The sequence below is a fragment of the Mus caroli genome, unplaced genomic scaffold, assembly GCF_978045245.1.
Source record: "Mus caroli unplaced genomic scaffold, Mus_caroli_1 scaffold_7, whole genome shotgun sequence".
NCBI lineage: Eukaryota > Metazoa > Chordata > Mammalia > Rodentia > Muridae > Mus > Mus caroli.
In genome coordinates this window covers 16,650,594-16,677,602 of record NW_028227262.1, presented here as the reverse complement: position 1 = coordinate 16,677,602, position 27,009 = coordinate 16,650,594, and the positions used below count along the sequence as shown (strand labels likewise).

The 27,009-nt window shown below is 36.5% G+C and overlaps 1 pseudogene; it reads right to left on the bottom strand.

Moving 5' to 3' along the window:
* LOC110296008 (neo-calmodulin pseudogene) lies at positions 1 to 25,586 on the bottom strand (annotated as a pseudogene).
* Between the last annotated feature and the right edge of the window lie 1,423 nt (positions 25,587 to 27,009).

Sequence of the window (27,009 nt, the reverse complement as noted above, 5' to 3'; positions counted from 1 at the left end):
TTACTTATCTGTCATCATTGGTACAAACTCTTTGTAGTTCCCTGACTATCCCCATCATTGCCTGCTTCCCTGATCCTTCTATCAACCTCTTCATCTGTTAAATTCTCGCCAAGTTTTGTCATCACAGCACAAAGCTCTGCTGCACTAATATAGCCATTACCATTCTTATCAAACATGTAGAATGATTCTCTGATTTCTTCACTGTCTGTGTCTTTAATTTTTCTTGCCATTATTGTCAGAAATTCAAGGAAGTCAACTGTGCCAGTACAATCTGCATCTTCTTCATTGATCATGTTCTGGAGTTCTGCTTCTGTGGGGTTCTGCCCCAGACACCTATGAAATTCTGGGTACTGTGTTCCTAATGAAGAGATTTGGAAAACACATTGAGTCCTTAAGGTGCTGATCCTACACAGTATATGCCAGCTGACTTTGATCCTCTCTTTCTTATGCTAGAGTTACAGGAGTATGTCACCATGCCTGGCTCAGTAAATTATATCTTTACAACTATGAACTGTTTGTAAAAACCATGAAGCTTTACTAAATTCTTTCCTGTTCAACATGGTTACAATTTGTTCATTAATATTGACTTTATAAATATAATTGCTGAAGATTTATGTAGGTTTATCAGTAGTGTCATTTGCAGCATCAGTATGAAATTTGAAAACCTGATTATGACAACTTTATCTTTGTTTAGATTTTCGTAGAATTTAATTTGCTTTTTAGCTTTATTTTCTAGGGACGTGATCATAACCATGGATGCCTTATTTATTCAGGAACATGTGAACCTTTATGCGTTTTGAAAACGAATTATACAATATACAGCTTCAAATTAAAAAGTAAATATTATTAATTCAGAATATGTCTCATAATACCAATATAGAAGAAAATGAGAGAATTTTTAAAAACAAGTATCAGATTAAAGATTATTTATGAAAGTTAGTTTAATGAAAATTTGGGAATTATATTATTGCATGGATGTTAATAGAAAACCAAACAACTCTGGTAAACAAAAACAAAACAAAACAAAACAAAAAACCAAAAGAACAAAAAACAAAACAAAACAAAAACCCAAAACTACACACATTCAGTATGTGGATTTAGTTTCAGGGTGGTGATAGCTCTGATGACAGTGATGTGTGACATTAAAGAAAGATCAAGAAATAATCTCATTCTGAAGTCAAGCCTACTCCTTCAAGATAGCTGGTCAAGTAATAACACCTGTGTTAAGATCCCCAATTCCCATTTTTCATCAATGAAAAATCTACACGTGATGGTGAATTCCTATAACCCAGGCACTGGAAAGTAAGGTGAAGAGGAAAGTACCTGGATCCTGGTGCTCATGATCAACAACCTAGCATTATTTGGACTCTGCAGGGTCTAGGAGAGACCTTATCTCAAGACCTTTTCTGCAGAGTGCTAGAAAAGACACCCAATACTGATATCTAAATTCTATAAGCATAAACATCATTGCAGTACACTGCACACAAATACCACACACACACATGCACACTCAGGGAAGAGACAGAAACTCAGAAACGAAGAGACAAAGAGAATACACAGGAGAAAGAGAAAGAGGAGAGAAAGAGAGGGAGAGAGGGAGGGAGGAAGGGAGGGAGGGAGGGAGGGAGAGAGGGAGAGGGAGAGGGAGAGGGAGAGGGAGAGGGAGAGAGAGAGAGAGAGAGAGAGAGAGAGAGAGAGAGAGAGAGAGAGAGAGAGAGAGAGAGAGAGAGAGAGAGAGAGAGGTGTTCTATTGTTTTCAGGGAGGCAATAGTTGGGAATGAACATATAGGAAGGGTTGTTTTTCCATATGTTGCTTGTTTAGGGATACAATGGACTTTATGGAATCATCTATGAAACAGAGTCCAGAATGATCTTATATTTGTCGGTGGTCTTAAATTTTAGTCTAAATATCACCCATTCCCAAAAACTGAAACAAAATCAGAAGTTGCATGCAAATTATTTTATTGGGACATAGATGATTAAGTTATAATCAACTTTCTATGAGTTTTTGAAATGAAGAAAAAAGAAAGGCTTTTATATATGGCATTATGTAATTTTTCATTGCTTGCAAGGACCACTAGTTAATGGAGTGGTTGGAATTTGTGAGATATTTATGGATTGCTTCTGTCTAGAAACAGGGATGCTTCATTTTGGTTTCCATTGGCATGAGGACAAAATTGCCACTTATGTCTTGAAAATGAGAAGGAAGAGGTCCCTTTTACTTCATTGTTGGTGTAGAATTTGTTGATTGCCCAGAACTGGAGTGGAGATTGCTCTTGATATTCTGGTGATCATTTTTGCTGCTGATCACCTTTAGAAGATGATTCAAAAGCAGACCTTCCATACCATTAAACAGTCTTGTTTACTTCAACTTCTCTATGTGTATGGGAATAAGCAATAAGTGAAATGGAATTACACACATTTATTCTATCTCCTAACTCATTTCCTCCACTCATGCTTCCCAATGCTGTTTGAGCTTTTCTTCTCTTAATCCAATATTGATGTTTATAACATTTTTGCGATAATTTTCTAGAACAATTTAGTTCTTATTTCATAAAATAATAATAGATATAATTGATAAGGGATGTTACATTACTTTAATATTTCATGGTTGTTTTCTCCTAAGACAGAAGGGAAATAACCTACTGCATTGTTTTCTTTTTAAAATTAGATATTTATATTAATTATGTTTCAATTATTGTTCCCTTTCCTAGTTTCCCATCTGAAAACCCCCATCCTCTCCCACCTCCCCCTGCTCACCAGCCCACTCACACCTGCTTCCTGGCCCTGGCATTTCCCTAAACTGGGATATAGAGTCTTCAGAAGCCCAACGGACTCTACTCCCATTGATGACTGACTAGGCAGTCCCCAAACAGATGAATGGATACAGAAATAGTGGTACATTTAACCCACTATATTTTAACAAGGATAAATTTCAATGGCATTTCATGAGCCAGAAATAATTTGCTGCCATGAGTTCAATCCATGGTTCAAAGAACTGCTCTATGGCTGGTGGGATTGCAAGCTTGTACAACCACTCTGGAAATCTGTCTGGCGGTTCCTCAGAAAATTGAACATAGTACAACTGGAAGATCCATCAATACCTCTCCTGGGCATATACCCAGAATATGTTCCAACTGGTAATAAGGACACATGCTCCACTATGTTCATAGCAACCTTATTTATAATAGCCAGAAGCTGGAAAGAACCCAGATGTCCCTTAGCATAGGAATGGAGACAGAAAATGTGGTACATTTATACAATGGAGTACTACTCAAGTATTTAAAATAATGAATTTATGATATCTTAGGCAAATGGATGTATCTGGAGGATATCATCCAGAGTGAGGTAACCCAATCACAAATGGAGTCACTTGATATGCACTCAATGATAAGTGGATATTAGCCCAGAAACCTAGAATACCCAAGATACAATTTGCAAAACAAAGAGAATCAAGAAGGAAGACCAAAGTGTGGATACTACATTCCTCCCTAGAAAAGGGAACAAGATACCCATGGAAACAGTTACAGAAACAAAATTTGGGGCTAAGACAAAATGATGGGTCATCCACAGACTGCCCCACCCAGGGGTCCATCCCATAACCAACTACCAAACACAGACACTATTGCATATTCCAGCAAGATTTTGCTGAAAGTACCCTGATATAGCTGTCTCTTTTGAGACTATGCCAGTGCCTGGCAAATACAGAAGTGGATGCTCACAGTAATCTATAGGATGGAACACAGGGTCCCCAATGGAGGAGCTTGAGAAAGTACCCAAGGAGCTCCAGGGGTCTGCAACCCTATAGGTGGAACAACAATAGGAACTAATTAGTACCCCCAGAGCTCGTTTTCTCTAGCTGCATATGTTGCAGAAGATGGCCTAGTCAGCCATCACTGGGAAGAGAGGCCCCTTGGTCTTGCAAACTTTATATTCCCCAATACAGGGAAACACCAGGGCCAAGAAATGGGAGTGGGTGAGTAGGGGATCAGGGTGGAGGGTGATAAGGGACTTTTGGGATACCATTTGAAATTTAAATTAAGAAAATATCTAATAAAAAAGTAAAAAAAAAAAAGAGTTAGATTCTAAGGATCCTATTGCTTCACACACAGTATTTGAATCAATAGAAACATAAGATAGTTCACTCAGGTTTTTCCAGAATATTTAAGTCAATGCTTTGATGAGGAAAGAGATACAGTTGAATAGACAAACACAGACACGCGTTATACACAGATATTTCTGTCTATTTCCCCAAAGAGCTCTTTAAGTGTAATGCTGAGCACTGGGAAAGAAGAAAGCCATTCAAGGATTTTCAGTACAAACAAGAATCCAGGATTAGCCTTCTTCTCACTGGAGATTCATTGTTCAGTAGTCCCTTAAGACTGAGGAATAGCCACAAATGTCCTATTGCCATTGAGGCAAATCTATTATAATTTTTATCTTTATGGTCCTGATCAGTCTTCACTGCGTCAACTATGGGGGAAAAGAGCCTATATCTTTAGGAATATCAATCATTCTTAAGTTTAAAGGCAATGCTAATGACAGTGGAGAGCTGATAAGTGGGGAAATGAAGAGTGATGATGGAGGGTGAATTCAGCTTTATCTACAGATATGTCAGCAGCATATTCAAAGAATGAATGTAGGAAAAAAAGTAAGAAAAAAAAAGATTGAACTAGTGTTAATTCTCCAGTCCTACAAAGCTCACAAATATCTGGTGCAGAAATACGATTACTGATCAGATTCTTTAAGCATGTAAGTGATCTCCCTTACTACCCCGAGATTCTGCTGTTAAGATATCAATATAGAATATAACAGAGTTATCACTATTCTGTTACTCACCTTTTATAGTGAAAACTTACCCTACCTCAGAGCCATCATATGCTGTTACTTTTGTTGCCGCTGATGTTTAATATGCATATTTGTGTCAAATTTTATTGTCCTTTAACAGGTTATTTTCCTTAATTATTAGGATTGTGCTATTAAATTTTTCAGGAAGGCAACATTAAGGCAAACATTAACCAATTCACAAAAGTTATTTGAAGCAATTTTAAGTAGAGAATATTCAATGGAATACAATATACAATTGGGTGTTGTAATTCTCTCTGTATATGCATAGAGGTGAAAACCATCATCTGTTTCTGTTACTGACAGCTTGGGTGTGTGTTTCTATCATTCATCTGTCCTGGTCTTCTTTATAGCAAGGCCAGCAACATGCACTGTTCACTTTATGTTCTCACTGTAATTTTTTATCATTTAGCCTTTCCCACATATTATAGAGTATAGAAAAGTCATTCTTCAAGTGAAACAGTATTTACCTCTTTATGTCAATATTTATAAACTTCCAGTTGCATATTATCTAGGATGATATGCTTGTATCCAAAAGACAGAACCAATATTTGCCATGACAACTCTTCAACCTGTCTGTACTTCTTGTATATTCCTTTTCTTGAAGCCCCAGATGAGTCAACTCCCATTGCAAATTGTCTTCTATATGCTGATCTCAGGGACAGCAGAGCCACTGTTTGCAGGACTACCAGCATCTTTGTGGAGGCTCTCAAGTTGTTTGTAAGAGGCTTTTAAAAATGTTTCATCTTATACTTTTCATAGTGTCTAAGATCAAAAACACTCGAATGAGATCATGTGCTGGGAAGATGTGGAGCAAGGGGAACACTCCATTATTATTGGGAGTGAATATTGTAATTCTTATGTGGTAATCAATGTGAAGCTTTCTCAAATTTTAGGAATAGTTTCACCTCAAAACACACCTATACCACTACTGAACATATACACAAAGATATTTCGAGGTACCCAAATGAAACTCCTTCAACTATGGTAGTGGTAGTGGATATGGTGCTAATGGTTGTGAAACTTATACTAATAAAACACTGCAAATAAAGTGTTAATAGTGGTGGAGACTGAAAAATGCCTGGGGAAATGGAGAGTGATGATTGAAGGTGAACTCAGTATTACCTGCTGATATGTCCACAGCATAATCAAAGAATAAAGCCAGGGGGAAAAAGATTGAAGCTGAATTAAGAATCAATTACACACACACACAAACACACACACACACACACATGTGTATATATATATATACACATAGCAGCTTTATTAATTATAGACAGAAGCTAAACAAAATCTACATGTCCTTCCATGAAAGAATGAATAATTTATACCATGAAATACTACTCACCTACTCAAACCAAAGACATCATGAGATTTCTCATGCAAATTGATGGAAGTAGAAAATATCATCCTCAGAAAGGTAACCCCCCCCCCAAAACAGACCTTTCTAGTATACTCACATATACATGGATATTATCCTGAAGTACAGGATAACCGTCCTACAATCCATAGAACTGAAGACCCTAAGTATCAAGGAGGGCCAAAGAAAAATGCTTGAATATCACACTGGAGGAAAACAAAAGACAACTGAAATAGATGGAGAGAGGAAATTGGTGAAAAAAAAATATTTGTGAGGGGACCCATCATGGGAACGAAGACTGTGAAAGCAAGACTGGGAAGGAGAATGGAAATCAGTGGGAGAGAGAATCATTGGAAGACTTCCTTCCAGGACTCTATGCGGCTGCCCATAGCTGAGACTTTTTCCAGGTGAGGTAATGGAGCTGAAAGACCCTGATTTTGGATCTCTATTCCATAGCTGGTCTGCATTGTCCTGCCTTAGTGGGAGAGGATGCACTTAGTCCTGCTCAGACTTCATGTAATAGGGTCTGTGGGTACTCATGGGGTGCTATCAGTCTCTGAGAAAAAGAAGATGGGACAATGGAGGTGTGAGATTGAGACAGGCAAGAGTATGTGGAGGCGAAGATGCAATTAAGCAGTAGAGTGAATAAATTAGTAAATTAATGAGGAGCATGAAGTAGAGCAATATATTTAGACATATACATTTATATATGTGTTCAACTGTGAATGTGTAAGCATAACAGTGTTGTAATATGGCAAATGTTTACACATGTCCGTATTTATGTCAATTATAGTGTCATATGCTATAATGCATATTGTGATCATCTCCATTTATTCCTCTCTTTCAGTTTCTACAGGATATAAGTGTTTATATCCATGTCTATAATATTCATCTACATTTCCAAATTTCTTAGACCATTGCTATTACATCCCATAAACATCTGGTAAAAAATATGCACATATTGTAAAACTGATTGCCACCTTGTCATACCCACAAAGTATACCCAAGATTGTCAGAACCTGTTGTGTTTTAGGAACACACTACTGAAAAAAAGGATGACTTAATTCAAACAAATAAGGTTAATATTCGAAGGGGAGTTAACGTAGTCTACAAACTGCTTTCCATGAAGAGTGTCAAGACTACATGTTTCCTAGAACAAAGCATTTTATGTCATATCCCCACTTATTTAAGCTTATGACTTTTACAAACTTTGTTTGCACATTATGTGTCCTAGAAGTATTGATCAATGAATCTGATCATTGACTCAGCAGGTCTGATACAACATTTTATTTCTATATTACATATTACATATATGTCCTGGTTTATACTCACTATATTGTTATCATTAAAAATAATTTTATACAATACAATCTGATCATTCTTTCCCCCACACCAAATCATCCCAGTTCCAGCTCACCCATCCAACCTCTTACACTTTCTATCTCTTTTGTTTTAGCACATAAAGAAGCACACCAAAACTAAAACATATAAGGTCAAAGGGAAAGAAAATCAGATAAGCAAGTGAACACTCACATAAAATAGAAAATCTTTAAAACCACAAAATTGGAAACTATTTTATATAAGTGTGTGTGTGTGTGTTTTACTTTTGTTTGACATCTCGATATTTTCCTCCTACACCTGTCTTATTTTTCTCTTTTATAATCACATAATTTTAATTGTTCATTATTTTCAAGATAATAATTCCATTTAATGTCATTACTTTGCTTTCAATTTTATTTTCTAAAGATTTATTTTTTACCTACTTGTCACTTCTATCAGGAAATCTGGTGGGATGACTTCAGAAATTAATCTCTTTTAAGTTTCTCCTGATTCAGTATTCTAGCCTCAACCACAGGTCTGTCATTTCTCCCCCAAATTATCCCATTGTCACTGCACCTAATTTCAGCAGGCACTGATGGTAAGCCACATGTTATCCCTCTAGTGGAACAAGTATACTGCCTACAGGTCTTCATCTCTCCTTTGTACCTCCATATCCAATCCCTCAGTCCAATTCGCAGTTTTAGCACACCTTCTGGAATGACCAGTCTTCAAAGTCAGATCCCATTCCAAAAGGAATAAGTAAACAGATCCCAATAAAATACTTTGCTTTCCCCCATCCTATAAACACACTCATTACCTTAGTCTATCCTCACTCCTAAGAGTTAGCTACCAATAACCAGAAACACATGACATCTGGAACCCAGTGGCTATACCATTAAAGTCTACAAAGATCTCATACCAATCAAGACAATGCCACCACATTATCCTAAAAACAGAGAGCAAATAGAAACCAAGGTAGGAAACACCCACACAACAAAGCCAAGTACAGATTTCACCTCCTAGAGCCATAACTTTTATAATCCCAGATATCTAAAAACCATCATGAAACAAACTCAACAAATTCCAGGACAGTTTGTCGACCTAAAAAAGAGACCAGCTATCTTGCGACAGGAGTTGTAGCATAGTCCATACTAGCTAACACACAATTAAAAATAAGTTAAAAAATACTGTATGGTTATGATATAGATACCCAAAGAGAAAGTGTATAACCCCCCCCCCCAAAAAAAAACCACAATCAGGAGAAGAAATGAATGAAGCTATCTAATACCTGACATTAAAAATAAGTACAATAATGCCCACGAACTAAACAATGTTTACAAAAAATATGGTTTATTTATACAATGGAATATTATTAAGCTATTAAAAACAAGGGCATCATTAATTTTGTAGGCAAATAGATGGATCTAGAAAATATCATCCTGAATGAGGTAAATCAGACCCAAAAAGATATTCATGTTATATACTCAATGATTGGTATATATTAGCCAAAAAAATCCAGAAAAACTCATAATACAACCCATACAGTAATATGTTTAACAAGAAGGAAGACACAAGTGAGGATGCCTCAATCCCACTTAGAAGGGAAAACAAAACTCATGGGAAGCAGAGGAAGGTAGAGAATGTATGCGAGAGATAGAGAGTGTGAAAGGAGGCAGTATCAGGTATAGGGAGAAACATGAGAGAAGTCTGGAAGACAAAAATGAATGGAAATATTCAGCTGCCAGGGTTGAACCTGGGAAGAACTTAGAGAAAGTTCCAGCGACCTGCTATGTGAGGGGCTCTTAGGACTCAGTGGGGATGACCTTAACTAGAATGACCAACAGAGGGCAGAAGGAACTTGAAGAGACCACTTCCAGTAGATAAACAGTGTCCTCAGGGAATCCACCTTCAAATATATTTACCCATAATTGTTTCTTTCTAAAATAATGCAGAAGAAAAAATGGTTAAGAGACTGAAAAAAAGGCTGACCAGTGACCAGCCCACCATGGCATCCATCCCATGGTTAGGCAAAACTCTGACACTATACTGAAGCTATGTTGTGCCTGTATATAGGATTTAGATACTTAAAGCTATCCAGGAGGACTGGACTCCTATTGTCAAGTATGAGGAAGGATTGAAGGAGCTGAAGGGGATGGAAACCTGATTGGAAGAAAAACTGTAACAACTAACCAGAACCCATGTGTCCTCAACCACACAAGGAGTAGAGGACTGCCTTGTCTGACCTCAGTAGAAGATACCCATAATCCTGTACAGACTTGAAGACCTAAGGATGGGTGCTATTCAAAGGTAGAGGAACATTCTCTTGAGAAGGAGAGTGGGAGGGAATGAAGAACTCTGAAGGGGGAAGCAGGAGGGAGTATCAACAAAAGCAATTAAAAAAGAAAAGAAATCTCAAACGGAGGTTACTCTGGAAATGAAAGATTTAGGAATTCAAACAGGAACCATAAAGGCAAACTTCACCAACAAAGTGCAAGAGATAAAAGGGAGAATCTCAGACATTGAAGAAATAGACACATTGGTCAAATAAAAAGTTAAAAATAAACCCTGACACAAAACTGTAAGAAACGTTGGATAGTATGAAAAATTAAAATATTAGAATAATAAAAATAAAGGGAAGAGAAGAAACTGGGGTTATAGAAAGAGAAATTATTTTGAATAAATTCAGAGATATTTGTAACATCAATAAGGCAACTTGTACAAATAAAAAGGAATACACAAGCTTACTAAATTGGATTGGAATAATATTCAACTTGCCTAAGAATAATCAAAGCAATAAATTGTCAGAACAAAATAATATTAAAAGCTAAAAGGGGAGACTAAGGAACATAAAACTGATCAGAATTATACTTGCATTCTCTTTGAGGACTGTAAGGGCCAGAAGAGCCCAGACATGTCTCCTTCAATATCACAACACAAAAACCAATAATGTTGGCTATAATTCCCAGGTAAAATTTCAATCATCAAATGGAGTAATGAGATAACGATAAAAACAAATGTAAGCCAATGGTTTACTGCCATTGAAACAAACCTCTATTATTTAATTTTTTGATCATGATCATCCCTACTCTCTTTTTATCAAGGTAGGGTAACTGTGGCTGTGTCTTTAGGGAAAGGAATATAAAATAATTACTTAGAAGAGAACTGATGACAATGATAGTAGACAACTAATGAGTAACTTCAGAAATAGTGGGTGATGATTAAAGCTGAGTTAGACATTACCTCTTGGAAAAAGAAGCATAGTCCTCAGAGAGGATTACTAGAAACAGGAAAAAAAAAAGAAAAGAAAAGAAAAAAAGATTGAGGTGAAAAGTTAAATCCTAAGTTCTCAAGAGCTAACAATAACCTAAGATGAAATACTACTTCCAACCACTCTCTAACATAACCTATAACTAAGCCTTCTTGAACCCTGAGATTGTGCTAGAGAGAAGGAATTATACCTTTTGGAATGGATCCCAATATACTATTACATGTCTACTCTAGAATCATCATTTTTGGAGTTGTGGATGGGAAAGTAATGTATCACCTGCATAATAAAGTAACTTCTGGTGGTATCATCTTGATATCATCTATGATATTGAGCTATACTACAGAGCAATAGTAATAAAGCCACATTTTTTGGCATAAAAGCAGACAAGTTGATCAACGACATAGTATTGAAATCCTGAAATAAATCAGATTTGTACCATATTTTTAAATGAGTTGCATGGTTTGGTGCTGTCTAATTTCTCTAGTTTGTAGAGATTCATGACATTAGTACTCTGTCAGGTGTAGGGTGGATGAAGATCTATTCCCATTCTGTATGTTGCCCTTTTGTCCTATTGCCTTGCAAAAAGCTTTTCAGACTCAAGAGGTCCTATTTAATAATTTTGACCTTACTGATTGAGCTATTGGTATTCTTGTCAAGAATTTGTCTTCTATCCCAATAAGTTCAAAGTAGTTCCCTACTTTCTCTTCTAATATATTTAGTGTGTCCAGTTTTATGTTGACGTCTTTTATCCACTTGGCCTTTTATCCAGAAAGGGATGGTTGACCATCTCCTATGACCACTCATGATGAAAATCTTGGGCAGACCAGAGATATAAGGCACAGACTTTTTAAAAATTAGATATTTTATTTGCATTACAAAAATTATCCCCTTTCCTAGTTTCCCCTCTGAAAATCATCTCTCCTCTCCTCACTCACCCTACTCCCCAACTCGCCAACTCCTGCTTCCTGGCCCAGGCATTCCCCTATACAGGGGCATAGAACCTTCACAGGACCAAGAAACTTTCCTCCCATTTATGACTGACTAGGCCACCCTCTGCTACATAAAGTCACGATTCCCACAATGTTTTTTATTTTATTTTATTTTGATTGATGGTTTAGTTCCAGGGAGCTCTGGGGTTACTGGTTAGTTCATATTGTTGTTGCTCCTAGAGGGCTGCCAACCCCTTCAGCTCCTTGGGTACTTTCTCTAGTACTTTCGTTAGGGACGCTGTGCTCTGTCTAATGAATGACTGTGAGCATCCACATCTGTACTAGTCAGGCACTGGCAAAGCCTGTCAGAAGACAGCTATATCAGGCTCCTATCAGCAACCTATAGTTGGCTATTGTGTATTCACATACATAAAATAAATAAGTAAATCTTTTTTAAAAAGCTAATTAGAACAGCTCAAACAAATGACTAATTCTTGTCAATATATTATGAAAAGGGTGATAAAAATAGATATTCTATAAGAAATAGAGTCCAAAACCAATCTAATGAAACACTGAGAATATAAAAGGGGGGCTGGTGAGATGGCTCAGTGGGTAAGAGCACCCGACTGCTCTTCTGAAGGTCCAGAGTTCAAATCCCAGCAACCACATGGTGGCTCACAACCATCTGTAATGAGATCTGACTCCCTCTTCTGGTGTGTCTGAAGACAGCTACAGTGTACTTACATATAATAAATAAATAAATCTAAAAGGTCTGGTGAGATGGCTCAGTGGGTAAGAGCACCCGACTGCTCTTCCGAAAAAAAAAAAAAAAAAAAAAAAAGAGAATATAAAAGAATATTGGTAGAAATACATGCAACATGAAACAAAATGAGTCATTCTAGGAAAGTTGTATTAATATTACTCTGCATAATCCCACAGCTCTTTCCTTGTCCCTTTTCCTTTAACCACTTTGAAGTTATGAATAAGAGCAAATGATTTTAGACCATCTGATCTATATCTTCATGGTATCACTGATTAAAGCCATGTCACATAAGAGCTGGAATGATGGTGCAGTGATTATAAACATGGGTTCTTATTTCTGAGGACCTGTGTTTAGTTCCTAGTACCTTCATAGCAGCTCCCAACTGTCTATAGCTCCAGTTCCAAAAGAACAATTGTGTTTTTCAGAACATTGTGGGCACTGGATGTATATGATACACAGACACCCCTCTGAAATTAACAACCATACAGAGTAAAATTTTAAAATACTTAAACCTATGTCTTTCATTTGAGATAATTTTTCTCTCACGTGACTGAGAGTCAACTTTTTGTTATTTATTCATGTTTATGCTTCCAAATCCACTAGAAAGTAGGGCAAAAGTTACCTTGTGTCACATAAAATTATGTGTATAAATGAATGTACATATCATTGTTGTTGGAGGTTAGGATATAGTAACAAGTATTTAGCCTTGTTATACCATAACTTTTCTAATGACTCAGATATGACATGTGCACAAATTTCTACCTATCAACACAAACCATCACCATGAATTTAGGCAGTTTCCAAATTACACAATCACATGAATATTCACTATTGATGGAATCTAAATGTATATAATCTTGTGTTAATTTTATTAATTAATTTTTATCATCTTTTATTAGTTTTTCAAAATTTTCACATATTTATATTTTTACCCTATTCATCCCCACCTTCCAATTTCTTACAAAACCGCTCCTTACCAAGCAGCCTTTGTGTTCTCTTGGTTTTACATATATTAAGTCATTTATGTGCTGCCTATATTTTCACAAATGCATACCTTCCCCCTGGAACATAGACAGAGGAGGAAGAATCTGGAAACAATCCAGATTTCCCACTATGGAAGAAGACTGGATACAGAAAATGTGGTTCCTTTACATAATGGAATCCCACTCAGTTATTAAGAATGAGGGTACAGATGATAGATATAGATAGATAGATAGATAGATAGATAGATAGATAGATAGATAGATAGATAGATAGAAGCACAAATATATAAATAATATATACAGGATCCATTTTTGGGTTTTGTACATATATGATTCCGTGGGTGACCCACTTTGTACCAGATAACAAGTTAGGCAGCTAATCCTAGAATGAGATTAAATTTCCCCATCTACTCAATCATTATTTATCTGTTGTTCTTTATTTTCTCTTCTTTTACTATTTACTTATAAATGTTTTTAGTGTTAGTATTTCATTGTTATATGCCAAAGAATTCCTTTTCTGATATTGTTTATTTAATGTTCTGTAAACTATTTTTATTTTACCTGCCTGGACATATATTTCTCTAGGTTTAGTAATTTTTCGTCTGTGATTTTACTGAAGATATTCACTAAGAAGTCATTGCTCTATTCTGATCTGGCTTTAATTCCCATAATTCATAGGATAGTACTGTTCATAATATCTGAAGATTCTCCCATATTTTTGTACATATTCATTTAATTTCTTTTATTCTTTTTTTATTAGATGTTTTCTTTATTTACATTTCAAATGTCATTCCCTTTCCAGGTTTCCCCCTTTGAAGTCTCCCCCTATCCAATCTCCTCTCCCCCTGCTCACCAACCCACTCACTCCAGCTTCCTGGTCCTGGCATTATCCTATATTGGGACCAAGTGCATCTCCTCCTATTGATGAACAACAAGGCCATCCTTTGCTACATATGCAGCTGGAGCCAAGGGTCTCTCTATGTGTACTCTTTTGTTGGTGGTTTAGTCCCTGGGAGCTCTGGAGGTACTGGTTGGTTCATATTATTATTCCTCCTATGGTGTTGCAAACACTTTCAGCTAGTTGGGTCATTTAATTCAATTAATTTGCTGTTTTTGTTAAAATCTTAAATTCAATAAATTATACAAGCATAAATCTCTGCTTCTGATGAAAATCTAGAATGATTTTCCTCAAAATGCAAATAGTGAAAGGCTTGAAGCACAGTTACACACACATGCACACACACATTTACATATATATATATATATATATACATATAAAAGTGTGTGTGTGTCTGTGTGTGTGTGTGTGTGTGTGTGTGTGTGTGTGTGTGTGTGTGTATAATTAGAAATAGAACTTCGTGAAGAGCCAGATATACCACTCTTGGGTATATACACAGAAGATGCTCCACCATGTCATTGGGGCACGTGTTCCACTATATTCATATGGGCCTTATTTGTGGAAGCCAGAACCTGGACACAACTTAGATATCCCACAATGGAAGAATGATTATAGAAAATGTGCTTCATTTACACAATGTAATAGTATTCAGTCATTAAGAATGAGAACACCCCAAATTTTGTAGCAAAGGGGTAGAACTAGAAAATAACATGCTGAGTGAGGTAACTCAGACCCCAAAGGTTTGATTTGTACTCTCTATTAAGTGGATGTTATCCAAAAATGTACAAAACACCCACAATACTATCCATAGAACTCAAGAAGTTTACCAAACTGAGGGCCCAAGTGAGAATGTGTCATTCCCACTTGGGAGGCAGAAGAAAGCCATCACTGGTGGCAGAGGGAGTGAGGAACATAGGTGAGTGCCACCCGTGATTGCTTTCTTCTCCCTCTCAAGTGGGAGGAGAAAAGGGGAACGTGATCAGGTATTGGGGTGGGTAAGGATGAAGCCCTGAGGGCCAGCAGAAAGAATGAAAACAGGCAACTTCAGGAGTTATTAGGTGGCAGGACCCTTTAGAATATGCCAGAGACCCAGGAACTGAGAGATGCTCAAAACTCAGGGGAAGAGACCTTAGAATAAATGGCCAATGTAGGGAAAGTGGATTTGTAGGTTCCACCTACATTTGAAAGATGGTATCAAGTAGAGGGAAGGGATTTCCATCCCACAGCCAAACACTGATCCAGAATCGTTCCTGTCTAAGAGAACTTCAGAGACAAAAACAGAGAACAGACTGAAGGAAAGGAGGTCTAGTTACAAGACCAAATTGGGATCCAGCTAAAGGGGAGGTCACAAGGCCGGAAAGTATTACTGCTGCTATGGTGTGCTTACAGACAGTAGCTTAGCATGGCTGCCTTCCAAGAGGCCTAATATGTAGCAGAAATAGCCAGATGCAGATACTTACAGCCAACCAATGGATAGAAGCTGTTGCCTCCTGTGGTTGAATTAGGGAAAGGCTCATAGAAGCTGAGGAGGGTGACCCCATAAGAAGACTAGCAGTCTAAACTAATCTGGTCCTCCAAGATCTCTCAGACACTAAACCACCCACAGGCAGCATACACTAGATGCTATTTGGCCCCAGCAGAGGACTGCTTGGTGGCCTCGTGATAGAAGAAGCACTGAACCCTCAAGAGACTTGAGGCCCAGGGTTGGAGAATGTCTGGTGGGATGGGGATGGTGTAGGGATATCTTATTGGAGATGAGGAGGAGTAACTTTCAGAGGAACTGTCAGAGGGTGGATCGGTAGGGTTATAACTAGTGGACTGTAGAAAATAGATTAATGATGATGATGATGATGATGATGAAACTAGATCCTCTATTCCCACTTCCATTTGGGTACTATGATTAGCAAGCCTAGCTGAAATTGGAAGCTTCAGGTTCCAGGAGAGACCTCATCTCAAGAAATATTGTGGAAAGCAATAAAAACACCTAATACAGACATCTAACTTGTATAAGCCCAAACATCAATTCAGAGCATATGTGCATGCATGCTTGCAAACACACACACACACGCACATGCACACACACACCCACAAGCACACGAACACACATGCGCACATGCACACACACACATGCATGGACACACACACACACACATACATGAAAGAGAGACAGAGAGACATAGACAGAGACAGAGACAGAGGAATTCATTCTAATACTTCCAGTGAGAAAAAGGTGGGCATGTTTGTAAGGGAAGGTTTTCATATGTTATTAGTTTAAGGGTACAACGAATTTTATCGAATTGTCTATTACTAGAAGTCCTGAATGATCTTATGGTGGGCCAGTGGCTCTTAAATTTTAATCTGAGTGTTACACACTCCCAGAAAAGTAGACAACAATAAAAAATTCCATGCTAATAATTTGTTTGGGACATTAACCTTGCAGTTAACACCAAATTTCCATGTTCTGATAACTAGATAAAAGGAAGGCTATTAGATATGGAATATAATTTTCCATTGCCTACAAGGACCATTGAGGAGAACTGTCTGCACCCCAACCCCAACTTTATTTCTCACATCACTTACAGGAATATTGGTTATCTCCTATTTGGTCTCAAATAAATAATGTCTAAATTGTTATGTATGTATAAATTTATTCCACAAAGATATTTCTTATAACCTGCTTATACTAGGGAAATCTGAAATCCATCTACATGTCTATTGACAATACTGGGGCTAAGTATATGATACAGCCACAAAAGGAATTATATATTTGCTTGAAAAGAAAGGACAATACACATAAACAACAATAAAAATAACATCATATTCTGAATCTAAATATTTATAATTCAGAATACAATGTGAATTTACTTCTTCCAAGAAGTGTGTTTTTGCTGTGAGTGATTTATAGACTTACATGTAAACTTTATAATGAAGTGTGGAAAGTGGATTATGTACATGTAAGAGAAGACACTATCTTCTACAGAGTACAATAGATTTATATATATTGTATATATATATATATACAATTATATATATACAATTATATATATATATATATATATATAATTGAGTGGGCCAATGTTGATATAATTATAATTATCTTTTTGCTTTTTGTAGTATAGGTTCTTTTATTTTGGCTAAAACACATTCTGATTAAAAAAAAAAAAACAGTCTGGAACTACAGATAACATTTAGCAGAAATTTATTATGGTATCATTTAGAATCGAGATATAAGCCAGGAATGCATAATGACCAGAAAGTTTGATTGCTAAGCGGTGAGAAAACTGATTTTGAACACAGGAGACAGAGTACAAAGGAGGCTCACTGCTGTGCTCTATAAAACTTCACAATTCAAATCTTGTAATCATTGTCAGAAAGAATAATAGATGATTTTGTTTCTTAACAACAGAATTCCCTTAGAGAGCTTGCCAAAGCCAAGACCTTTGTGTACTCTGGCTAAATATTGGAAGAGAAATATTAAAACTGGGGCTGAGGAGCGTGATGTTCCTACATGTTCCTGTTAATTAATTGTCACAAGTCACTTGGAGAATTACGTTAGTGAATTTGTCCCACATCTAAATCATGGGTAGTTGGATTTAGAGAGATATTTGTGGATTGCTTTTGGAAAGAAAATTGTTAACACTCAAAGCCTAGAAATAGGGTTGCTCCATAACAATGGGGTCCAAATCAGCATTTTTGTCTCCCAAAGGATGAGAAGGAATAGGTCCCAGCGATGTCCATCTTGGTGATTGTTCAGATGTGAAGGAGAAGAATGCTGTTGATATCTTGTGGTTATTCACATGAAGATAAAAAAATTTCCTTGGAAGAATCCACAGTGGAACTTCCACACCCTCCTGTTTGGGTAAGGAAAGAGCTGATATGTGAAATTGTAGAAAGGGATATCTGGTCTTCCCATGAGTTCAATCACTTATCCCAAGCACTGCTATTAAGAAGAGTTAGATGCTGAGGACCCTATTGCTTCAAAAATAGCATTTGAAGCTTGGAGAGAAACACAACATAGACCATTCAGGATTTTCAGAGTATGTAAATCAATGTTTTGATGAGGAATGAAATGCAGTTGGAAAGACAGAGAAAGGAGTTATAGACAAGGATTTATGTCCATTTTCCCCCAAAGCAGGTTTAGTGTCATGATGAAGACTGAGATAGAGAAAGCCATTCAAGGACTCTCAATACTACTCAATACCACTGAGAATCCAGGATCAGGCTATTTCTAACTTGAGTTTCATTGTTCAGTCGTCTTTTCCAATTCAGTTAGACCAAGACATATCCTTTTGTCATTGAGGAAAATCTACTCTATTAATTTTACAGTACTGTATACTCTCCCCTGATTCATGTTTGGGGAATTTTTTTTCTATGTGTTTGGTAATATCTATTTATTCCTAAGAATACAGGCAGTGACTATGGTAGTGGAGAACTGATAAATGACTGGGGAAGTGGAAGGTAGTGACAGAGGGTGAACCCAACTTTACCTGATTCTGTACTAGTAGCAGATTCAATGGATGAATCTAGGAAAAAAACAGATTGGAGCAATTATTTAAGTATTAAAGCTCACATATATGTCATGCTGAAATAAAATTTATAGCCATTGTCTACATAAACTTTAAGGGGGCTGTCTTACTACTGTAAGACTCGGCTAGACAGTTAGACATACACAATGTAACAGAATTACCACTATTGTTGTTACCCACCTGTTATAATAAGAAACTGTCCTACCCTTTTGCCCTAGCATTTTATTAATTTTGTGTCTGATTTTGCTGAATGTTCATTTTTCAGTGTTAAATTTTAATGTTCTTTTATGGGTTGTTTTCATTACATATTGGGAACCTATTACAATATTTTTCAATGTGGAGCAAGGAGAACACTCCCCCATTGTGTTGGGAGTAAACATTGAACTATGACTGTGGAAACCAACATGGAGGATTCTCAGAAATCTCTAAATAATTATACCTCTAGAGGAAGCTACACCACTACTGGACATATACCAAATGATGCTTCATGATATGACAGTGACACTTATTGAACTCTCTTAGCAGTAGTGGATATATAGCTAGTAGAGTTTATATGAATAAAATGGTATGAATAAAGTGCTAAAGGTAGTGGGGAACTGATCAACTCCTGGGTAAATGGAGAGTGATGATTGAGGGTGAGGTCAGCCTTTCCTGCTGATTTGGTAACATCACATTTAAAGAAATAAACTGGTTGAAATAATGAGCTAAGTCTCCATTATGTATACATAAAGCTCCTTATCAGCTTTCTTCATAATAGTAAGAAACCCAAAATAATTTAATTGTTCAACAATGTAAGAATGCATAAAGAAAATGACATACATTTGCACAATGAAATACTACTCATCTATTAAAACAAGAACATCATGAAACTCAGGAAAATGGAAGAAACTAGAAAATATCATGTTCAGTAATGTAACCAAATTCCAGGAAGACACACATGGTATGTATGTACTTATAAGTGGATATTAGCAATAATTAGAGGGTAATCATGCTACAAAACAGACTCAAAGATTATAAGTAATAAGGAGAAAACAAGGAAAGATGCTTGAATTTTACTTAGAAGGTGAAAGAAAACAGACATCAGAAGTAGATAGGGGGAACAAACTTTCTGAAATAGAGAGAGAGGGTAAGAGGCATGGGGACCAAGAATGGGGGAGCAATCCTGTGGGGTGGAGGGAGAATGGAAATCAATGGGGAAAACCGTTCTGGGCAACTCCCATCCAGGACTCTATGGGGCTGACCATAGTTGAGACCTTTTCCAGGTGAGGATGTGGAGATGGAAGACCCTGACTTTTGATCTCTATTCCATAGCTGGGCTGCATTGTCCTGCCTTAATGGGAGAGGATGTACTTAGTCCTGCTGGGATTTCATGTAATAGAGTGGGTGGTTACTCACGGTTTGCTATCAGTCTGTGAGTAAAGGAGGATGGGAGAGTGGATGTGTAAGGTTGGGACATGCAGGAGTATGTGGAGGGAGGATACAATTAAGCCGTAAGGTGAATAAGTAAATTAATTAATAAATGAGGAGCATAAATTAGAGCAATATATTTATACATATACATTTATATATGTGTTCATACTTGTGAATGTGTAAGCATGACAGTGTTGTAATGTGGCAAATGTTCACACATGCCCATATTTATGTCAACTATAGTGCCATGTGTTATAGTGCATATTGTGGTCATCTCATTTATTCCTCTCTTTCAGTTTCTACAGGATACTATGTATTTATATCCATGTCTATAATATTCATCTACATTTTCAGTATTCATAGACAGTTTCTGTTACATCCCATAACTGTCTGGTACAAAATATGCACATATTGTAAGAAGTCTGATTGCCACCTTGTCGTCCCCACAAAGAACACCTAACATTCTGAGAACCTGTTCTGTCTTACGAACTCAGTACTAAAATACAGGATGACTTAAATCAAACAAATTAGTTTAATATTTTAAGGGGATTTAATGTGGTCTACAAAATGCTTTCCATGAAGAGTGCCAAGACTACATATTTCCTAGAACAAAACACTTTATTTCACATCTCCACTTCTTTAAACTTATGACTTTTACAAACTTTGTTTGCACATTATGTGTCCTAGAAGATAGTATTGATCAATGAATCTGATGATTGACTCAGCAGGTCTGATACAGCATTTTATTTCTCTATTACATATTACATACATGTTTTGGTTTATATTCACTTTATTGTTATCATTAAAAATAATATTACACAATATAATCTGATCATTGTTTCCCATACACCAAATCATCCCTGATCCAGCTCACCCATCCAACCCCTTATACTTTCTGTCTCTTTTGTTTTAGCACTTAAAGAAGCACACCAGAACTAAAACTCATAAGATTAAAAGGAAAGAATATCCATAAGCAAGTGAACCCTCACACAGAATATAAAATCCTTGAAACAACAAAATTGGAAACTATTATATATAAGTGTGTGTTTCTGTGTGTGTGTGTGTTGCACTCTTGTTTAATATTTCTATATATTTCCAACTTTGCCTGTCTTATTTTTCTCTTATGTGTCTTATAATCACATAATTTCAATTGTTCATATTTTCAAGGTAATAGTTCAATTTAATATCATTACTTCGCTCTCAATTTTGTTTTCTAAAGATCTATTTTTTATGTACTTGTCACTTCTATCAGGATAGCTGGTAGGATGACTGCAGAAATTACTCTCTTTTACATTTCTCCTATTTCAGTTTTCTAGACTCAACCACAGGTCTGTCATCTCTTCCGCAAATCATTCCATTATCACTGGAACTAAATGCAGCAGGCACTGATGTTAAGCCACATGTTTTCCTTGCTAGGGAAGCAGATATACTGGATACTAGTTTTCATCTCTCCTTTGTTCTTCCAGATCCGATACCCCAGTCCAATTTGCAGTTTTAGCACAACATCTGGGGTGACCAATCTTCAAAGTCTGACCCCATTCCAAAAGGACTAACTAAAGAGATCCCAATAGAATTATTTGCTTTCCTTCATCTTAGAAACACACTCACAGCCATACTCTACCCTCACTCCTAAGAGATAGCTACCAATACCCAGAAAACAGATCATATCTGGAACCCAGTGGCTGTACCATTCAAGTCTACAAAGATCTCATAGCAATGAACAGAGGGCCACCACATATTCCTAAAAAGAGAGAGGAAAGAGAAACCAAGGTAGGAAATACCCACACAACAAAGCCAAGTCCAGATTTCACCTCCTAGAGCCATATCAGTTATAATCCCAGCTGTCTAAAAAACACCATAAAACAATGCAATAACTTCCAGAACAATTTGTCTTCCTAGACAAGAGACCAGCTATCTTGCCACAGGATGTGATGCATAGTCCATCCTAGCTAAAACACAAGAAAAAGGAATTTAAAACACCTTGTATGGTTATGATAGAGATACCCAAAGAGAAAATGTATAATTCTCCTAAAAATTCAAAGAAAACACAATCCGTAGAAGAAATGAATGAAGCTACCCAGGACCTGACATTGAAAATAAGTTCATAATATACATCAACTAAACAATGCTCATAGAATATATGGTTAATCTATACAATGGAATATTATTAAGCTATTAAAAACAAGGACATCATAAATTTTGCAGGCAAATTGATGGAACTAGAAAATATCATGCTAAATGAGATAAATCAGACCCAACAAGATATTCATGTTATGTACTCAGTGATTAGTAGCTATTAGCCAAAAAATATACAGAAAAGCCATGATACAACCCATAGACAGTAATATGTTTAACAAGAAGGAAGGCACAAGTGAGCATGAGTCAATCCCACTTAGAAGGGTGAACAAAACTATCATGGGAGGCAGAGGAAGGGAGGGACCTGTATGCTAGAGGTAAAGAGTGGGAAAGGAGGCAGTGTCAGGTATAGGGAAAAACACGAGAGAAGCCTGGAAGGCAAGAATGAATGGAAATATTCAGATGCTAGAGTTGGACCTGGGAGGAACTTCTAGAAAGTTCCAGCGACCTGCTATATGAGGGGCTCTTAGGACTCAATGGGGATAACCTTTACCAGAATGATCAACAGTGGGCAGTATGAGCTTGAAGAGACCACCTGCAGTAGATAGACAGCTCACTCAGGGAATCTATCTTCAATTTTTTGACCCATAATTGTTTCTTTCTAAAATAAATATAGTAGTAAAAATGGTTAAGAGAATGAAGGAAAGGCTGAACAGTGACTAGCCCACCATGGGATTCATCCATGGTGGTTAACCCTGGGTTAAGCAAAACCCTGACACTATACTGAAGCTATGTTGTGCTTGTAGACAGGATTTAGATACTTACAGCTATCCATTGGACTGAGAACATGGACCCGTATGGACAATTCTGAGGGAGGATTTAAGGAGCTGAAGGGGATGGAAACCTCATTGGAAAAAAAAAAAAAAAAAAACAGTATCAACTAACCATGACCCATGGGTCCTCAAGCACAAAACTGGTAGAGGACTGCTTTGTGTGATCTCAGTAGAGGATACACATAATCCTGTAGTGACGTTATGACCTAAGGAAGGTGAATGCTCAGGGGGAGGGGGGAACACACCCTTGGAGGTGAAGGTGAGGAGAGGGACTGAAGATCTCTGGATGGGGAAACAGGAGTGAGATCAATGTAATAAATTAAAAAAAAAAAAAAAGAAATCCAAACTGAGGGAACTCTGGAAATGAAGATTTAGGAATTCAAACAGGAACTACAAAGGCAAACTTGACCAACAAAGTGCAAGAGATAAAAGGAAGAATCTCAGTCATTGAAGAAATAGACACATTGGGGGATGGGGGATATTCCTGGGGAGGGAGAACATTCTAATGGGAGAGGAGAGGGGGAGAGAATGAAGAACTCTGGAGGGGGAAACAGGAGAGGGGAACAACAAAAGCAATTAAAAAAGAAAAAGATAAGAAAACTGAAACCGAGGGAACTCTTGAAATGAAAAGTTTAGGAATTCAAACAGGAACTACTAAGGCAAACTTCACCAACAAAGTGCAAGAGATAAAAGGGAGAATCTCAGACATTGAAGAAATAGACACATTGGTCAAATAAAAAGTTAAAAATAAACTCCTGACACAAAACTGTAAGAAACATTGGACAGTATGAAAAATTAAAATATTAGAATAATAAAAATAAAGGAAAGCAAAGAAACTGGGGTTATAGGTAAAGATAATATGAATAAAATCATAGATACTTTTAACATTAATAAGGTGACTTGTACAAATGAAAAGGAATACACATACTTCCTTAATTCTATTGGAATTATATTCAACTTGATACAGAATAATCAAAGCAATAAATTGTCAGAACAAAATAATATTAAAAGCTAAAAGGGGAGACTAAGGAACATAAAACTGATCAGAATTAAACCTGCATTCTCTTTGAGGGCTGTAAGAGCCAGAAGGGCCCAGATATGTCTCCTTCACTCTTACAACACAAAAAACAATAATGTTGGCTTTAATAATCGGGAAAATTTTCAAGCACCAGAAATGGAGTAATGAGATATTTAATGATGAAACCAAATTTAAGCCAATGATGTACTGACATTGAAGCAAATCTCTAATGTTTAAATTCTTGAACACTAACATACTCTCTTCTTATTAAGGTAGGGGAACTGTGGCTATATCTTTATGGAAAGTAATATCTAATAATTCCTTAGAATAGAACTGAAGATAATGATAGTTGACAACTAATGAATAACTGCAGAAATAGAGGGAGGTGATTAAAACTGAGTTAGACATTACCTTTTGGAAAAGAAGGATAGTCCTCAGAGATGATCGCTAGGAACAGAAAAAAAGAGAGAGAGAGAGAGATTGAGGAGAAAAGTGAAATCCTCAGTTCTCAAGAGCTACCAATAACCTGTGATGAAATACTACTCCCAACCATTCTCTAACATAACCTATATCTAAGCCTCCTTGCCACCCTGAGATTTTGCTAGAGAGAAGGAATTGTTCCTTTGGGAAGAATTCCCAATATACTATTACAAGTCTACTCTAAGGGAAAATATGTCTTCCAGTGTAGCCTTCATATTTTCCTCCTCATTTTTCCTGGTAATTCATAATTCAGTATCAAAATTTATTATCCTTTTAAGAATTATTTCCATGAAATTGTTGTATTAATATATTGTTTCAAGAAGAAAACCTGGAAGTAGAAGGTATGTAAGGGAATAAAGAACATGAGTTGGGAGTTGCATTTCTCTCTTTAAGTGCAATGAGGTGAGAATTATAATCAGATCCTGCTACTAACAGCAGGGCTGTGCATTTTCCTCCTTCATTGGGACTGAATCTACTCTACAACAAGGCTTGCCAAGTGCACTGTTAACTTATGTCCTCACAGTTCATCCTTTTCTCACTCTGACCACTTCCCTCTTTATTATTACATTGCAGAGAGTCATGCCACAAAGGACACTCATTTGTCCTCATGTCAATACTTTTTGTAAAAAAAAAAAAAAAAATCTGATTATACATCAAAAAAGATGACCTGAATGTGTCTAAGAAGCAAAATCAGTCTTTTCCATATAAAAACTTTAGCCTACTCTGTGGTCTATTATATTCCCTATTCTTTCATACACAGCAGTGTCATGTATGCCCCAGCAGAGTCTACAACAAATCTGAATTGATTTCTACCTTCTGAGCTCAAGGACAGCAAGGCCACCATTAGCAGGACTGCCAGCATCTTGGAGGACAGCATCTTGAATTGTTCCCAAGGATGTGCTGAGATAAGTAAGGTGATTGGCTTTATAAAACTTAGCAGAACAATGGAATCTTTGAACCCAAAGTGAGTAAACTCACACCTGCAGTCTGTCATCAGTTAATCCTCTATGGGAAGGTAGCCCAACAGGATATGAAGCAGTAGACATTGTCATGTGTTTTCTCAAAGGTTCAAAAGATGATCTTTGGAATGATCTTGAAGGAACACTCCAAATAATCAGTAAACATTAGGAATTAATATTAGTTTGTTTTATTAAATATAATGTTGGATGTTAATGCTATCTATGGGTCATGCCTCTACACTAATTTTGATTTGTATTTTTGTATGCTGACATGTACACAACTCTAAATGTGTTCATAATTGTAAATGTGTGAGTTGTACTGTGCTATGATATGGGGAGTATTTGTACATTTACTTGTATTTGTGTCAACCATAGTGCCCTATGCTACAATGAATACTTTAGGCATTTCCATTATTTGTTCTTTTTCAGTTTCTAAGGTTCACTATGTCTTTGTACAATGTGTACTGTGTTATAGTAGGTTTTAAGTTTGCACATACCTAAGTTAATATTATATCAATAACCACCTAATAAAAAACCTTATACATATTTTAACAGATTGGCTCTCACTCTGCTCATATTCACCAAGATTGTTCAAGATACTCATAGCCTGTTTTGTTATGGATTCTTCATCCCAGAGAAGTAGATTATTTAAAGCAAACAGATGAGTTTAATATCCTAAAGAGTATAATAGGAGGCTTTCCATGGTAGAGAACCACAGCTACATATTTCCTAAAACGAACCTTTGTATTTCCTGTCTCCACTTCTTCCAGCTTTGTGACTTTGTCTGACTGGGTTTGCACAGTATGTCTCCTAGAATATATTGTTGATCATTGAAGCTGAAAACTGACTGTGCAGCTCTAATAAAGCATTTTATTTCTCCATGCCATTGCCATCAAGCTCTGCTTTATATTAATTTATTATTGATATAACTAATACAATATAACCTGATCATACTCTCCCTTCCTCTAACTGACCTAAAGCTTCCTATCTACCCAATCTCATGCCTTTTCATTGTCCGTCTCTTTGGCAAATGAAGGATAAAGACACAAAAATTTCAGAATAAAGGGAATAAAATAAAGAGTAAAGAATCACATGCATATCAACAAACATGCACACTAACACTGGTGTCTATACACACAAAGAATTTTTAGGCATTATAACCATCAAAAGACCAATATGAGAAAAAAAGCCTAAGAGAAACAAACTACAAACAAAAGAAAAAACTCTATAAAGTTTACCTCCATAAGATTTTGATAATTACTATACCCCACATAGTTTGAGACACTTATATATACAAGTATAACAATATTCCCTATTCTCTGTAGATCTTTTCTCTATTTT